Below are 11,729 nucleotides of genomic sequence, written 5' to 3'. Positions count from 1 at the left end.
ATATATATATATATATATATATATATATATATATATATATTCACTGAAAAAACCATAGGTTATAGACCATATATAGTTAGGAATTAGCATTTACAAAACCTTGAAAATTCACTGAAAAAACCATAGGTTATAGACCATATATAGTTAGGAATTCGCATTTACAAAACCTTATTTTACTCACACAAAACCATTGAAATTCCATATATAGTTAGTTGCACTAACTATATATCGCGCACCCGCAATCCACTGCTGATGATGTCACATATTACATCATTCATGACATGGTCAGTGACATCACTGATGACATCACTGATGACATCTCAAATGACATCACTGATGACATCTCAAATGACATCACTGATGACATCACTGATGACATCTCATTTGACATTACTGATCACATCACTGATGATATCATTAATGTGATAATACGATGAACCTCTTCAGACTCTAATATAACCTTAGATACAATCAGTGTAAACAGACACTCACAGACTGTCACTCATCCATGGAGTTACTCACACACCTAGTCAGTCATGCAAAGAATCAATCACACCTCCATTTCCTCAACTATACAGTTATACAAACTTTACTTATTCAAACATATACTAACACATATTTACTCTCTTATACATTCCCTGATACAAGTTCACAATGATCCATACAGCCACTCACACATTCACTGGCTCTTATGCACAGTTATTTATATATGTCAACTCTCACATGTACTGTGTTTTACATATGTACTTACTTTGACATGTAGCACTGAGATATCCATTCACTCACCAATACACTCATGCACACAGTCAACCGCCCATACAGCTGTTTCCACATGCACTTTTGAAACCATACATCTAGTGAATCAACTGCTCACACATCTATGCACAGAGTCATACACCTCCCAGCCACCCACACACACACTCAGTCTCCCATACAAATACTTGGGCAACCAATCAATAACCCATATAGTTACTCATATAGCTACTTATCAACACATGCAACAGTTTACAGAACAACAGACATAATGATGCACAAATTAAGACAGTTTAGTCACTAACCCATGCACTCAGTGAGACACATTTAATCACTCACTCATACAGTCAGTCATGCACCTACTAAATCCTTCATCCAGACACTTATACATCCACTCATTCTTCAATATGTAAGACATATTTTAACTTTACAGAAACATACAGTCACTGGATGTTGTCATCAGTGATGTCATCAGTGATGTCATTTGAGATGTCATCAGTGATGTCATCAGTGATGTCACTGACCATGTCATGAATGATGTAATATGTGACATCATCAGCAGTGGATTGCGGGTGCGCGATATATAGTTAGTGCAACTAACTATATATGGAATTTCAATGGTTTTGTGTGAGTAAAATAAGGTTTTGTAAATGCGAATTCCTAACTATATATGGTCTATAACCTATGGTTTTTTCAGTGAATTTTCAAGGTTTTGTAAATGCTAATTCCTAACTATATATGGTCTATAACCTATGGTTTTTTCAGTGAATTTTCAAGGTTTTGTAAATGCTAATTCCTAACTATATATGGTCTATAGCCTATGGTTTTTTCAGTGAATATATATATATACATACATACATAAACATATATCATCGGTATATCTATATAAATACAAACATAAATGCATGCATACATATACTTATATGCATTTTAGGGTTGTTAGGGCGTTTTCGTGTGTATTATGTTGCTTTTTTAGGGCTTTTGGGTCAATTAAGTAGGGTTCCTGGAGCCTAGGGCTGAGGGGCCGGTTCAGTTTCGTGCGTATTGGTGTTGGCAAGGTTTTGAGGGATTTTGGCGGTTTTTGGTCGAGATTTGGCCGTTTTATGGCTTTTTTTTGTGTTTGCGGGGGGCACGTATTCGGGTTGAAATTCGTCCCCGTTCCAGTGGATGGATTGGGCTGATTTTTGGTGAGATGTTAGAGAATCGCTGGAACTAGTGTCCAGCCAAGTTTGAAGCGGATCGGAGCAGTGGAAGTGCTTTAAAGAGCAATTTTTGTGCAGAGTAGCGAATTGCCATGTTATTTAATGGGAGTTTTTGGTGCGCATGGAGAAGGTGAATTTGGGGTGTTCCAGTTGCGCTAGAGGGACGGGGCTTGGGTGAGCTGTAGGGAGAGTGGATCGGCAGGTGTGCCGAATTTTTGGGATTTGTTGGCCGAAGGGAAGGGTGTGCTTGGGCAAAGTCGATTTGGTGAAAACGGTGCGTTATTTACATGAAAGTTGAAAAAACACTAATAAAAGCAAAGCTAAAAAGCCACCTCATTACAAACAGAATGGCTTTAACTTAAACGAGGGCGAGATCTATTGCATTTTCAATGCTTGTTTACTTTGGTTCCATCAAGAAGGCATTCAGATGTGTCACACATTTGCCATAAATTCTGAATGTTAGCACTCTAGTTGCACATTAGATCACTGTAGTAATGCTACTGCTCACCAGGGACGTCTGCTGCTGGTATTCAAAGTGCATGTTTCAGTCTGCATGTCAGATTTTTTTTAATGAAATAGAAGAGGATTTGAGAAGTCACTCAAAATGATCCCTAATTTTTCTTTCTGAAGCACTAATCATACTTTCTATGGCAAAATTAACCCCCTCATGTTGTTCCTTTTTAAATTGAGTGTTTTCAGACTTACCACTTCATTCCAATCAAGATGGATTCTGGTGTGCCATACTTTTGTCATAAGTAAGACTGTTAGCGCTCTAGTTGTTCTTTAGAACACTCTGGGACATTCTGTCATTGGGCTATACTTGGGGTACATCTGGGTGATATTTGGGCTACATTTAGGCTCTTTTGTCTCTGGTGGCCATCTTGGGAGACTATGTCAGAATTTTTTAATGAAATTGAAGAGGGTTTGAGAAGTCACTCAAAATGTGCCCTAATTTTTCTTTCTGCAGCACTAATCATAATTCATATGGCAAAATATACCCCCTCATTTTGTTCCTTTTTAAATTAAATGTTTTAAGAGTTACCACTTTATTCCAATCAAGATGGCTTCAGGTGTGCCATACCTTTGTAATAAGTAGGACTGTTAGCGCTCTAGTTGTTCTTTAGAACACTCTGGGACATTCTGTCATTGGGCTATATTTGGGCTACATCTAGGTGATATTTGGGCTACATTTGGGCTCTTTTGTCTCTGGTGGCCATTTTGGGAGACTGCATATCAGAATTTTTTAATGAAATAGAAGAGGATTTGAAAAGTCACTCAAAATGTGCCCTAATTTTTCTTTCTGCCGCACTAATAATACCTTCTATTGCATAATATACCCCCTCATTTTGTTCCTTTTTAAATTAAATGTCTTAAGAGTTACCACTTTATTCCCATCACGATGGCTCCAGGTGTGCTATACCTTTGTAATAAGTAGGACTGTTAGCGCTCTAGTTGTTCTTTAGAACACTCTGGGACATTCTGTCATTGGGCTATACGTGGGCTACATCTGGGTGATATTTGGGCTACATTTGGGCTCTTTTGTCTCTGGTGGCCATTTTGGGAGACTGCATGTCAGAATGTTTTAATGAAATAGAAAAGGATTTGAGAAGTCACTCAAAATGTGCCCTAATTTTTCATTCTGCAGCACTAATCATACTTTCTATGGTAAAATATACCCCCTCATGTTGTTTCTTTTTAAATTAAATGTTTTAAGAGTTACCACTTTATTCCAATCAAGATGGCTTCAGGTGTGCCATACCTTTGTAATAAGTAGGACTGTTAGCGCTCTAGTTGTTCTTTAGAACACTCTAGGAGGCTGCAGTAGAACACAAAGGAATCAACTGACAGTCTCTGTCCTTGTTGGATGTACATGTTTTACTGAGAATGTCAGACTTCATTTTCACATGACTGAGAAAGATAATGTGAATTTACAGAAAATATGCTTTCAGTTTAGCTTATAGATCCCCTTCCAAACCACTGTGGGAAAATCATGAGATATTAGTTTTCTTTCAAACAATATTCATGATATCACAGCAGAAGGTTTTTTCACATGGTAAAATCACCTTAGAACCCACCACAATTCCTAAAACGAGTATGGTACCATCAACAAATGATTTATAATGTAACTAAAGTCCTAAAACCCTCTATTAACTACAATGCTTTTTAATGAGGTGCTATCATGTATATTGGTCCCAAGATGGCTGCCAACACTTCTTGGATGAAGTGCTGACAGCCAATCAGATCAGATGTGTGGTTAGGCTCCGCCCAGATATATATCTTTTTTTGAACCTAAATTACTCAAAATCCACTGGAGCACATATATTGAGACCTAGCAAAGGCACATCGGGCTAACAGTCCCTACAATTTTGCCAAGTTTCGTGCAAATCCATTCAGCCGTTCGAGCTAAAAGTGAGGCCAACCGCCCTATGGTAATTAACATGGGAAAAATGCGTTTTGGGACCCCCCTTTTTTCTCGGCCCCCCCTTGATGAAACCCCCCCAAATTGTCAGGGGCTGCTCAGAAACAAAATGTTCCATTTTCCTGAAAATTTCAGCCAATTCCGTCCACAAACGCCAAAGTTATTAGACATAGAATTTTCAAAAATCCCATAGAGAAAAAATCCTAACTATATATACCTACTGGCGACCGCCAGTAGGTAATATATATGTTCATAAAAAATAAAGTTTGAAAATAGTTTATCGTTTATATATATCCTAGCAGCCCGTCCCGACATTGTCCGGTTATGAATTGCTGCCGGCCAGTAGTATATTGTTTTGTAGGATTTCGTTTTGATAGCATTTCTTATCTGTGACAGGCCTGTGAAACGCTCCGATTCACTGTGCACTGCTGATGCACTTAAGAGTGTGCGTTCAGTAGTGTGTGAACTCGAGTTTCCCTACTTTATTTTTCCTTGCAATATTATATAGCGCGAACTCAACAACATGGCATGAGCACAATTTACATTACAGAAGAACACTTTAATTTGTGGTAGGCACGGGGAGACAAAGCGATTTGCCTGGAATCACAGGATGTTGAGCTGATGCCCAGATCCAAACGTAGCTCCCCAGCTCTAAAGTTCGCAATTCTAGAACTTGTGGCGGGAGGTGTGTCTAAAAGTATATGTCGGTACTGGCCATCAATGAGAGCGACCTGTGCATTTTTCAAATGGATGGTAAAAAAATATGAGTATGTTGCTGGAGATGTGGGCCGCCGTGCCACCAATGTACTTACCAGGGTAGGGTAAACACCCATTATTCCGCAACTTTCTTTCCGCATACCATCACTCCGCATACTCTCATTACGAAAGTACCATGACTCCGCAATGCCAATAACGCATGGCCTTACATTTTATATGCTTTTTCCACGCATAAATTTACAACGAAATTCATTGTAAATGCATGAATGGTAAAAGCATGTTTTTTTTAAATATTTGGATAATTAAGTATAGGTATAGGGGTATATGTTTCGGGGTACTGAGGTATATGTTTTGGGGTGTTTGGGTATTTTAAGGGTTCAGATATAGTTTTGGGTTATGGGGTACAGGGGTAGTTTTATATTTTAGGGATAGGTATGGGTTTTGGGGTACAGGGTTATTGTTAGGGTTCAGGGCTAGGTTTGGGTTTTGGGGTATAGGGGTATTTTTTGGGTTCAGGGCTAGGTTTGGGTTTTGGGGAACAGGGGTATTTTTAGGGTTCAGGGGTAGGTTTGTGTTTTGAGGTACAAGGGTATTTATAGGGTTCAGGGCTAGGTTTGTGTTTTGGGGTACAGGGGTATTTTTAGGGTTTAGGGATACGTTTGGGTTTTGGGGTACAGGGTATATTTATAGGGTTAAGATGGGTTAGTGTTTAAGGGTGTTGGGTTATTTTAAGGAGTAAGGGTGGGTTATGATTATGGGGTGCAGGGGTATTTAAAGGGAGCAGGGTGGGATTAGCACACGATATGAGACATGGCATGAAGGGCGGGATGTACCACACGCCCCCAGCGTTTGTCACGCCCCAGCACACGTCCACAGCACAACGCAGACACGCCCACAAGGGACTACTTTGCTGGCACCGTTCTTTTACCTTTTAAATGTATATGGTGGGCGTCTGCATAGCCTATGTCCTTCTGCTGCAACTGCCCTTTCCAACGCTGTATTGGGTGTTGTGATTGGTGCTGTGGTTCCTGAGATTACCCGCCTCAAAGGTTTGGGCTCTCTCTTTATTATATTAGTATGGATATGTTTATAAAAAAAGAAAGTTTGAAAACAAAATTACGTTTTTGGCTGTTTTCTTAACTGCTGTGTAATCCTTTCTGTTTCTTATTACTGTTATTTGGTGGTGTCCACCATGGTGTTACATTTTGGAGCATTTATCGCAGGAATACTGGTGATGTCTGCAGTTTGCACCAACTTCTGAATAGTGTGTTAGTTTTATCTCAAATTTAGTTGCATTGAAGCGCTGAAAATGAAATGTAGAGTAGCCGTACCTGTGCAAAAAGGCACGAGGTGCACCTTTGCAATGTATTCTAAATACTAAAATCCTTTATTGAAGTGCACTGTGGTAGTGGGTGCACTTACAGTGTACACAAAAAATCAGTGAAGAAATCTTATTGTATTTACATTGATTGGAAATGGTGCGTCAGGTGCTGGATCTTGACAGGATACACTGCCCAGTTCCTTTATTGTTCTGCACACGAAAAAATCCCATCACAACTTTCACAACAACTGCAATGCGAAACAAGTTCCGGTGATAAGCCACGTTAGCACCAGGGATTTTACACCTGCTTTCTGCTGGTGTTAAACAGGACGACTACCTGCAGCATGAAAGGGAACACAGCCAAAATCCACACAGGAACACCCACAGGTGCCATAGAGTCAATGAGCAAAATACAGGGATACCCATGAGGGCCACAAGACTCATCGCAACAACCCCAGGACCGCCAACGCCCCCAAACCCACATCTGAGCAAGTGTGTCCGTGTGGTCATTATGTTAGCATGATAGCCACGGGCCCTGCAACTTCACAGAGTGCTGTCTTCAGCCGATGTTACTATGTCACCTCAGCGTTGGCAGTGACCCTGGACATGTAGCTACGCATGCATCCCCCTGCATGCACAACCGACGTGTGCTAGTCCGGCGTGCACAGGTCAGCGCAGGGGTGTGCCTATCTGGCAAAGGGAACGGGGTGTCTCTGACATGTCTGTGTGCAGGAAGTGTGGTAAGTGTGTCTCTGTGTTCTGGTGTGGCCTGCCACAATGGCTGCAGCAGTCGATGTTGTAAAGTGGCATGCACCACCTCCAAACGGCACTGTCATGGTGTAGTTGGAAGGCTGCAGGACATGCGCAAATAGGCATTACAATGGTGTGCCGTACGAGTGCATGGGATAAAACAGTGCACCGTACAAAAGTGTGGGGGCTCGTGGGAGGGAGAGGCAGCTGTTTAGCAAAGTAAGACACAGTGAACCTGCCCATGTGCCAAGTGCTGGCCATTTCATGCATGATGACCAGGGTCGCAGACATACCACAACATCCATGACCGGCCTTTGTACACATCCTGTATGATTGCAGCTGAAGAAGTTACTGTAGGGATGAAAGGTTCTTTCTCTGAGCTATCTTGCGCTAGCACATCTGCTGCTCCGAAAAGGAACTTGCAAGTGGCCAGCCCCCCTTGACAGATACGATAATATTTGCATCCATCTCCCACACTACGCCCTCCCCGATTTGAGAACAACGAGTACACATCCCACACTCAAAAGTCCTTTGTCGTAGTTAGCGTGCGTGAAATGGCCTTCACACGTACTCCCACCACACCCCTGCCCTGCACCCATTGAACACAGACCCGGCTCATTGCACAAAGCTGTGCCATTTCATCCACAAGACTGGCCCACGGCAACCCATACGTGAATTGCTTCCCTATCCGCACTGTGGGTTTGTACCTATGCGTTCTCATGTGCCTCTTACGTACTGACGCTTTTGGACGCTTATCCGCCACAGGCAAGTGCATTTGTGTCCTGTGTTCGTTTGTGTGAATGTTTGTGTTTGGACAACATTGTGTTGGATGTTGATGTACTCTGCTTCATATGTATGTGTGTGCTGCATTATGTGTGAGATGTCCCTTCATGTGAGTTTTTGTTCACCCTTCTCCCTTTCAGGCAGTGTGGTTTTCACTTCTATGCTCGTTCAGTGGTGTGATGTTGGCGGGTGGTGTGACTTGTGCTCCTTGTTGGTGTGTTTCATTTTGGCCATTGTTTTTCTGTACTTGTGCTGTACTTAATTGTGCATATGTGCCATCTTGCCCAACTCCCCGTCCCCCCACTCCCTGCTTCTTCCTCTTCCTGGTACTGTTGTGTATGTAATTTTTGTTGCTCCACACATAAATACATGTAATGAATAGTTCCTTGATTCTTTTAGGTTTCAAAACTTCTCTCTATTAGTTTCTTTTTAATTTTCCATGTAAACAATTTTTTTAATATTCAAGGACACAAAGAAGTCAGAAGTGCAAAGTATTCTATCAGCACACTTTCTAGAACATTCTACAACACGTGCAGGTTAAAAGTTCATCATTTTTTTTAAACCTAACGATATTTTTTTGCAACATTTTCTCAAACATTTAACGGAACGTGCAGGTTAAAAGTTCACGATTGTTTTACGTTCGAACAGTGCCTTCCAAATGCAAGTAGCAGGTGTGGTTTACTTGACCAAATTTTATCCTATGATATGTACTCCATGTTGAAACTGCTTTTCTTAACCAATCACAAAGATGCTTTTCCACCAAACGAATGGGCACCCTACTTTTAAAAAACAATGCTTTTCATCTCCCAATCAGGTATCATTTTGTATGGCAAAAAAAATAGTTCCCTTCTTTAAATATATCTCTTATTCTATGAAGGGACTGCATGAGCTACAGACATCTTTCCATACCTTCCAGCCATACCTTCAAAATGCTAGTGTGAATCGTAGGACATAGCCTTGTTTTCTGGTGCAAGAGGTATGCAGAACAGAGACATATTGACTTAGACCTAGGTTTACAAAATGTGGACATTAAATGGTTTGCACAGAGAGGATTGAACTAGCACCAATTGCTACCTTTGGTTAAAATCTCTCTGCATCTTCCGTACCCTGACCGCATGATTGTGCATTGTGGTGGAAATGACCTAGGCACATTGACTGGGGTAGGTTTGGAAATGCTTATGAAGAACACCTTTGGACAATTGATGTTACTTTTGCCTCAAACTGTCTTTGTATATTCCAATATATGCCAAAGACAGAAGTGGAAATGGTCAAACCAATTTTGTCCTCAGAGTGTAAAATCTAGGAAGAATGTCAACAAAGCTGTGTCTGCATACCTCAGAGACCATAGAATGGGGTCGATCAACAACAACAACATATCTTTTGATATGACGGATATCTACAGAAGTGATGGAGTACACTTCACAGATCAAGGAAACAGAGTTTTTCTGAATAACCTGAAGTTGTAAATCTGCACCTACATGTAGCTCCAACTAATGAACACAAGGGCTCTTTTTAGAGCCACCCTACACTGACAACTTAGGCCCGCTATTTTAGGGCCAGGTAACGGCAACTCCCAGACCCTCACCAAAATGTATTCTCCACACAGCTGTTTCGCAGCGGCCAGACCATCTGACTTTGCAGCACAGAGCTCTCGCTTTGATCACCGGCTCTAGCGACAGCTCAGGATAGCACCATGTGACTCTGGCCAATAGCTCACTTAATTTCCACGCCGGCCCCCAGTGCCTGCGAGTGAGTAGCTTGCACTTTACAAATACCAGATTGATTAAAAACGGCAGAATTGAACTTCACACTCCCTTTGTAGCACCCCCAATCTCCCTACAGACGTCACACTGTTTAATACAAAAGTTCCTCCTAGTACGTATGCACACATGCTGACACTACTTGGACAAGTGCGCTGCAGCGGACAGAAAAGATGAGTTTAGAGCACAGGGCTCACGGTTTAATCCCCTGCTCCGACAGCAGCTCACCTCAGAACCATGTGACTCTGGGCAATAGCTCACTTAATAGCTCACATAATTTCCATGCTGGCCTCCAGGGCCTTCAGACCCCTTAGAGATGAGTAGTTTGCCCTTTACAAATACCGTAATGATTTACCTTCACACTCCCTGTATAACACCACCTAAGCACCATATACAAGTTACCGTGTTCCAAACAAAACTTCCTCCTACTACATATAAAATATTGCTGACACTACTTGGACAGGTGTGGCACAGCGCCCAGAGCACATGACTTCACAGTATAGGACACACAGTTTGGGCTCAGAGTTTCATCCCCGAGTCCAGCAGCAGCTCAATTTAGCAGCATGACACTCTAGATAATACCTCACTTAATTTCCGTTTCTCACACTTTCAGACCGGTAGGGGTCAGTAGTTCAGCGGCTTTATCCCCGAGTCCGGCAGCAGCTAAGCTTATGCCCCCAGCGCCATCAGACCCATTGGAGTGAGTAGTTTGCACTTTACAAATACTGAATTGATTTGATACGCGCGAATTTACCTTCGCACTCCCTGTATAACACCCCCTAAGCACCATACACAAGTTCCAATGTTCAAAACAAAAGTTCCTCCGAGTACATGCTGACACTACTTGGACAGATGTGGCACAGTGGCCAGAGCACATGACTTCACAGCATATGACACACAGTTTGGACTCACGCTTTCATCCCCGAGTCCAGCAGCAGCTCACCTTAGCAGCATCAGACTCTAGGCAATACCTCACTTATTTTCCATAGCCCAGCACACTCAGGCCGGTAGGTATGAGTAGTTCGATTTGCACCCCCTCTATAGCACACCCTAAACACCCCACAGAGGTTATAGTGCTCCTACCCACCTCTTTTCTTCCTTTTTTGCCCTTTTTTCCCCTTACTCGCTTTAACGAAATCATAAAATGGCTGCCAACACTTCCTAGTTGCAACCCCTTGCATCGCTTGCAGCCAATAAGCAGCAAGCTTGTGCTCGTAACGCCTCAGCCAATCAGATGGCAGAATTCCCAAATATCAATATCTGTAAATTTTTATATTTCTCCAAAACTACTGAATGGATTTACATCAAATAAACAAAAGCGTGCTTTCTAGACCAAGACCCTTCTCCCTGCCAAATTTGGGGTAATTCCGTTCACCCGTTCGACCTGTATCCTTGTCTAAAGTTTCCTATGGAAATTAACATGGAGAAAACACGTTTTGGCACCCCCTTTTTCTCAGCCCCCCCTTTGGTGAGTCACCCCCAAACATTCTATAATTCCAAAACAAGACCTAGACCGACAAGGCACAGAAATATCAATATATCAATGGTGTACCATCAACTGCAAAAACTTTTTGCACAGTACTCCTCTCTTTTAATTATTGAGGTAGGAGGTAAAACCAAAATATGCCATTCAGTAAAAACACATTGCCCAAACCCTTGAAAAACAAAAAACAGTTGTGAGACAACAAGTAACACACACCAATGTGTCTAAATTAGAAAAATGAAGAGGTTAGAAAAAGTGTGTGTGAGCGAGATGGCACCTCACGGGCGAACCACCAACGGGAACCTGGCAGGTACTCACCAGGATTGCCCTGATCTCATCATTGGCGCCATCAAGCTCTGAAAGAAAATAAGTGTCCACAAAACAAACAAAACAGTGTTTGTGAGGGAATGCAGTGTGTGGGACAAAACAAACAACCACAATACGTGAGAATGAACACATACGTAAAAGGCCACAAGCAACACAGGACTTATCTTTATTCTGTTTCTTTCGTGTTGGTCATGGAATGTAAAAAGGTGAGGAT

This window comes from Lissotriton vulgaris, chromosome 2_1, assembly GCF_964263255.1.
Source record: "Lissotriton vulgaris chromosome 2_1, aLisVul1.2, whole genome shotgun sequence".
Lineage (NCBI taxonomy): Eukaryota > Metazoa > Chordata > Amphibia > Caudata > Salamandridae > Lissotriton > Lissotriton vulgaris.
This window is presented reverse-complemented; position numbering follows the sequence as displayed.